This window comes from Neomonachus schauinslandi, chromosome 2, assembly GCF_002201575.2.
Source record: "Neomonachus schauinslandi chromosome 2, ASM220157v2, whole genome shotgun sequence".
NCBI lineage: Eukaryota > Metazoa > Chordata > Mammalia > Carnivora > Phocidae > Neomonachus > Neomonachus schauinslandi.
In genome coordinates, this window is record NC_058404.1 from 90,813,092 (window position 1) to 90,820,084 (window position 6,993).

The following is a 6,993-nucleotide window of genomic DNA, read 5'->3' on the forward strand; positions in this document are numbered from 1 at the left end:
GTTTCTCTTTGCTTATAGAATCCCCCTTAATATTTCTTGCAGGACTGGCTTGGTGGTCACATATTCTTTCAGTTTCTACCTGTCCTGAAAGCTCTTTATCTCCCCATCCATTCTGAATGACAGCCTTGCTGGATAAAGTATTCTTGGCTGCATGTTCTTTTCATTTAGTACCCTGACTATGTCTTGCCAGGCCTTTCTGACTTGCCAGGTTTGTGGACAGGTCTTATGTTATTCTGATGTTCCTCCCTCCATATGTAAGGAATCTTTCTCCCTGGCTATTCTCAGGATAGTTTCTTTGGCTGTAAAATTTGCAAGCTTCACTATTATATGTCAGGGTGTTATCTATTTTTATTGATTTTGGGAGGGGTCCTCTCTGCCTCTTGGACTCAAATGTTTCTTTCCTTCCTCTGATTAGGGAAGTTCTCAGATATGATTTGCTCAAATATATCTTCTATTCCTCTCTCTCTCTGCCCCCTCTAAGGGATCCCAATAATTCTGACACTGGAACATTTCATGGCATCATTAATCTCTCTGATCCTTTTTTCACGTGTAGTAGCAGCATATCTCTGTTTTCCTCAACTTCCTTCCTTTCCATAAGCTTATCTTCTAGATCACTGATTCTTTCTTTTGTCTCATTTACCCTGGCTGATAGAATATTCAGTATAGACCTCATCTCATTCATAGCATTTTTTATTTCAGCCTGATTAGATCTCAGTTCTACTTAGAGATTCTATATTGTCACTAATGCTTTTTTCAAGCCTAGATATTGACTTTAAGATTGCTATCCTGAATTCTATCTCTGACATCTTGATTATATCCATATTTACTAGTTCTGTGGCAAAGGACATTATCTCTGTTTCTTTTCTTTGTTGAGAATTCCTCCTCCTAGTCATTCTGTCAAGGGATGGTTAAGTAAATGAGCAGATTCTAAAATATCAACCACGACCCAAACAAGATGTACCCTAACACAATCTGGAGTGGTCAGAAGCCACCACCAAAAAACAAAGCCAAAATGAAACACAAGAATAAAATTTAAAAAAAATTTTAAAAAGTGGGGGGAGGAGAAGGGGGACTATAATCTCTCAGTGTGAACAAAGCAGGGGGTTCCAGTTGTTCCTGGGTGTATTTTAGTCTGTGTGTTAAAGGATAGTACATCCCAAAATTACAAGGAAAGTAAAATTTATATATATATAAGGTAAGACAAAAGGTAAAATTAAATAGAGTGAAAAAAGGAATAAAATAAAGCATATATCTATAAAAAATATAGATGTGGAAAAATCAAGTTAAAAATCGACTATGAAATATAAGTTGATATAATAAACATATAGTTGAAATAAGGAAAAGGTAAAAAGAAAAAAAAAAAAACAGAGAAAAAGCATAAGAAAAAAAAAAAGAAAAGGAGAGAATTTTATCTGAAAAATAAACAAGTCATGAGGTCACACCTGGAGCTCAATATACTATTTTCCTGTGGCATTAGGATTTTACAGTCTTATGGGATCCATAGGATTATTGTCCACCTGTTCTTCCAGCCCATCTTCTGGGAGCAGGGCCTGCTGTGCTGTTTCTTAGGTAACCTTGTCTGGGTGGAGTTGCCCCGCCCCCTGTCAGGGGGATGGGGTCAGTGGAAACTGACCCTCTGTGTGCTTTTGTTCCCTGGAAGCTTTCTTTGCCTCTTCCAAGGCTCAGAGCAAAAATGTCTGCACCCAAATCTCTGGCCCAGAGCAGAAAAATCACAGTCAGCTCTCTTTAATAAATCTTCCAGGACAAACAGGCTCCACTTCTGTATGCACCATGGAAAACTGCAGCTTCCTGCAGTGCACACCCACAGCAACTCTCTCAGAGGTAGTTCCAGAGGCCCAGGAGTGCCACTGCCTTTGTGATTCTTAAACTGTGAGCAGCTTTGGGCTTGTGCGCACACCCGAAGCTCCTGGACCATGTCTGGGTGCCACTCTAATGTCCTTTCTGGGCCACTACTGCCCTGCGAGTTTTTGCCAAGTCTCGGGTGCAGGTTCCAGATTTTTTCAGGCTGCTCAGGAAAAGTGTGATTATTAACTGGCCCAGCTCACCTTTTATGGCAATCTGAGCTGAAAGTCCCTTCCTGGGCTCACTGACCATAACATGCTTCCTGGATCCACTGCTTGGGCACTCTACTATTTCAGGCATCCCCTTTTGCTCTGTGGTTCCTCGTATCCCAAGACTACAATGCCCTACCTAGAATTCTGCCTTTTCATTTCCAGAGCCACTTTCAGAGAGGGATATCTCTCACTAGAGCAGATTTCTAAGGGTTCCAATTTTGTGTTCTGGTCTTATATCACTTTCCAGGAGCCAGCTTATGGAGGCTCCTTCCCCCTTCTGTTTATCTTCTTATATCTCCCATCAGATTCACAACTCCATATGTCCTACCTTGCAAAAAGCAGTCGTTTTTCTGCTTGTAGAGATCCAGATATATATTCTTACATCTCAGGCTGATTTCGTGGATGTTCAAGATGGTTTGATAGATATCCAGCTAAATTCAGGGGACCAGTTGAAACAGAGTCCCTTACTCCCCTGCCATCTTGCCTCCCCTCCACCCCCTCACTTTAAATCTGGAGGTGTCTTTGGGTCTAATATGAGTCTCTTGCTGACAGCATATTGATGGGTTTTGCTTTTTTTTTTTTAAGATTTTATTTATTTATTTGAGAGAGAGAATGAGAGACAGAGAGCACGAGATGGAAGAGGGTCAGAGGGAGAAGCAGACTCCCCACAGAGCAGGGACCCCGATGCAGGACTCGATCCTGGGACTCCAGGATCATGACCTGAGCCGAAGGCAGTCGCTTAACAAACTGAGCCACCCAGGCACCCCAGGTTTTGCTTTTTATCCAATCTGCTAACCTGTGTCTTTTGATTGGGGCATTTAACCCACTTACATTAGAGTAACTATTGAAAGATATGAATTTAGTGACATTGTATTGCCTGTAATGTGACTGTTACTATATGTTGTCTCTGTTACTTTCTGGTCTATGTTACTTTTGGGCTCTCTCTTTGCTTAGAGGACCCCTTTTAATATTTCTTGTAGGGCTGGTTTGGTGATCACAAATTGTTTTAGTTTCTGTTTGTCCTGGAAGTTTTTTTCACTCCTTCTATTTTGAATGACATCCTAGCTGGGTAAAGTATTCTTGGCTGCATATTTTTCTCATTTAGCACCTGAATATATCATGCCAGTCCTTCCTGGCCTGCCAGGTCTCCATGGATAGGTCTGCTGCCAATCTAATGTTTCTCCTCTTGTAGGTCACAGACCTTTTGTCCCAAGCTGCTTTCAGGATTTTCTCTTTGTCACAGAGATTTGTAAGTTTCACTTTTTATATGTTTGGGTTTTGACCTATTTTTATTGATTTTGAGGGGCGTTCCCTGTGTCTCTTGGATTTTGATGCTTGTTTCCTTCTATAGATTAGAGAAATTCTTCTCTAAAATTTGCTCCAATATACCCTCTGCCCCCTCTCTCTTTCCTCTTCTTCTGGGATCCCAATTATTCAAATATTGTTTCACTTCATGGTATCACTTATCTCTCGAATTCTCCCTCCATGAACCAGGGGTTGTTTACCTCTCTTTTTCTTAGCTTCTTTATTTTCCATTGTTTGGTCTTCTATATCACCAATTCTCTTTTCTGCCTCATTTATCCTAGCAGTAAGAGCCTCCATTTTTTATTGCATCTCATTAATAGTCTTTTTTATTTCAACTTGATTAGATTTTAGTTCTTTTATTTCTCCAGAAAGGGATTCTCTAGTGTCTTCTCTGCTTTTTTCAAGCCCAGCTAGTATCTTTACAATTGTTATTCTGAACTCTAGTTCCAACATCTTACTAATGTCCATATTGATTAGGTCCCTGGCAGTCAGTACTGCTTCTTGTTGTCTTTTTTTGAGGTGAGTTTTTCCATCTTGTCATTTTGTCCAGAGAAAAAAAAGATGAATGAGCAAACAAAATACTCAAATGGCAATAATGATCCCAGAGAAATATACACTAAACAAATCAGAAGAGACTCGAAACCAGGAAAGAAAAAAAAAAATAAATAAGTAAAAAGAGAGAGAGAGAATATAATCAGACAGGTGAGCAGAATAGAGCAATACACTGGATTCTGTGTACATTTAATAGGTCTGTTTTTTAGAAAACTAGATCCTAAAATTGTAAAGAAAATAAAACTTATATATGTACAAAAATAAGTTTAAATACAATGAAAGGATAAGATGTAACTGTAAAATGAAAATTAAAAGACAAGAAAAAACAAGAGAAAGAAAAAACCCACAACCACAACAACAACAACAACAAAAGGAAAGGATATAAACAGACAAGTGAACAGAACAGAGCAATACACTATCTCCTGAGTTTATTTTGTCAGTTTGTTACAGGAAACGACTCTCAAAATTGTAAAGAAAGAAAAACTTAGGGGCGCCTGGGTGGCTCAGTCACTAAGTGTCTGCCTTTGGCTCAGGTCATGGTCCCAGGATCCTGGGATCGAGCCCTGCATTGCGTTCCTTGCTCCACAAGAAGCCTGCTTCTCCCTCTCCCACTCCCCTTGCTTGTGTTTCCTCTCTCGCTGTGTCTCTTCTGTCAAATAAATAAATAAAAATCTTAATTAAAAACAAAATAAAGAGAAACTTATATATACAAAAATAAAATTAAATACATAGAAAGTGTAGAATGTAACTGTAAAGACGAAAATTAAAAAAGACTTTAAAAAACAAAACAAAAAAAAAGGAAGAAAAAAAAGAATATAATCAAACAGGTGACCAGAACAGAGCCATATACTAGATTTTGGGTGTATTTTGGTCTGTTAGAAGAAACTGCATTGAAATTTACTATTAAAGTGCATGTGTTCTGGGGCGCCTGGTGGCTCAGTCGGTTAAGCATCTGCCTTTAGCTCAGGTCATGATCCCAGGGGCCTGGGATCAACCCCCACATCAGGCTTCCTGCTCAGCAGAGAGTCTGCTTCTCTGTCTTCCTCTACCCCACCCCCCATTTGTACTCTCTCAAATAAATAAATAAAATATTAAAAAAAATAAAGTGCAAGTGGTCTAACAATTCTACATGTGTTGACAGAGTAGACAATTATTATCAAGATATAAAGAGCTTTATATTGTAAGTTTCCATTTCAAAATAAGATGATCAGGTCTCTGGGAGCAGGACAGGGCATTGGGGCAGACAGCACAGAGAAGAGCTCAGGGTAGTCACCCTTGGTAACTGCAGCACCCTCTGTTTCTTTCCCTCTATCATGAGATCTGGCAGCCAGAAATGAACCATATCTATTCTCAAGATATATGCCAGAGAGATCTTTCACCCTCATGGGAATCCCACTGTTTAAGTTGATCTCTGTACCTCAAAAGTGACTCAGCTGGTGTTTAGGAGGCCTGAGAGCTCCTAGACAATGATAAAACATGCTATACGGTGAATGGTGTCTCAAAGGCTGTGAGCACATCTATAAAACTATTGCATCTACTCTGATTAGCAGGAACCTAAATAGGAGAAGAATGAGAAACTAATGATAATGACAGATAGAATGGAAAATAAGTCTAAATGTGATGCTCACTCCTTCCCGGGAATTTCTCTGGCTGTCTGCAAGGCTAGAGCCATTGAGAATGAGGTGCCCCTCTACCTCTACATTGCTGTCTTGGGTGACAACTGTAAAGTCATAATATGATCAACAGTGCTGGCAATGAGCTGGCCATACAGGAGTTTATAATCCTCTCATTTGGTGCAGCAAACCTCAAGAAAGCCATGTGCATTGGAGCAGAGGTTCACCACAATCTGAAGAATATCGTCAAGAAGAAATATGGTAAAGATGCCACCAATGTGGAGCATGGATGCATGTTTACTACTAACATCCTAGAAAATAAAAAAGCAGCTGCTGAAGAATGAGATCAAGATAACCACTTACACCCATAAGGTTGTCATTGGCATGGACATTGCTGCCTTGGTGTTCTCCTGGGCAGGGAAAGTGTGATCTGAACTTCAGGTTGTCTGATGACTCCAGTAGGTACATCACAGCTGACAAGCTGACCAACCTGTTCAAATTTTTCATCAAGGACTAACCAGTGGTGTCTATAGAACATCCCTTTAAAAAGGTGACTTGGAAGCTCAAAAAAAATTCACAGCCAGGACAGGAATCTAGGTGGTAGAGAATGGTCTCAACAGTTACCAATTGTTTGAGTTTGAGTTACTAACTGTTTGAGTTACCAACTCAATACAGATTTCCAAGATTTCATAAGTGAGAAAGTTTGCAACTACCTCCTGCTTAAAGTAAACCAAATTGGCTCTGAGACCAAGTCTTTTCAGGCATGCAAGTTGATCCAGTCCAATGCATGGGACTTCATGGTGTTTTATCTCTCTAGGGAAACTAAAGACACATTCATTGCTGGCCTGGTGGTGGGGTTCTGCTCCAGGCAGATTAAAACTGGTACACTTTGCCGATCTGAACACTTGGCCAAGTACAAGCCAGCACCTCAGAAATAAAGAGGAACTGGTCAGCATGGCTAAGTTTACTGTCAGGAACTTCAGAAACCCCATGTGAACATTAGAGCTCCTGAGTCCTTCTGTCACTATTGGAATGATTAGACCTTTGCTCCTGATGTTCCAACGGACAGCTCAAGGTCCCAACCGATACTTGCAAGGCCCTTAGTAGTTAACTCCCCTCTTTCATCCATGTGATGTTCTCTCACTGATTCTTTTAAAGTGCTACAGGCCATTTTGACCATCTGGAACCCTCTTGGAAACTCTAACTCTGTAATCACGTGATTGGCTCAAAACACTATTTTTCTCACCTTGCTTCTCATCAAGTGTCTGGAGCCATGTGTGTCCACAGTGTAATCTCAGAGGTGTCTATAGGCAAGATCCCCAATCATTTTGTGTCCAAAAAAAAAGAAAAGGCCTCAGTGACCAATTAAAAAAAAGAAGAAATTCAATTAGGTTATCAAAAACATATTTAATTAGTACAAATTAATTTCAGAGAGAAATTTCAAGTAA

The 6,993-nt window shown here is 39.9% G+C and overlaps 1 pseudogene; it reads left to right on the forward strand.

Moving 5' to 3' along the window:
• Positions 1-5,278: 5,278 nt before the first annotated feature.
• LOC110571243 lies at positions 5,279-6,541 on the forward strand (annotated as a pseudogene).
• Positions 6,542-6,993: the final 452 nt, after the last annotated feature.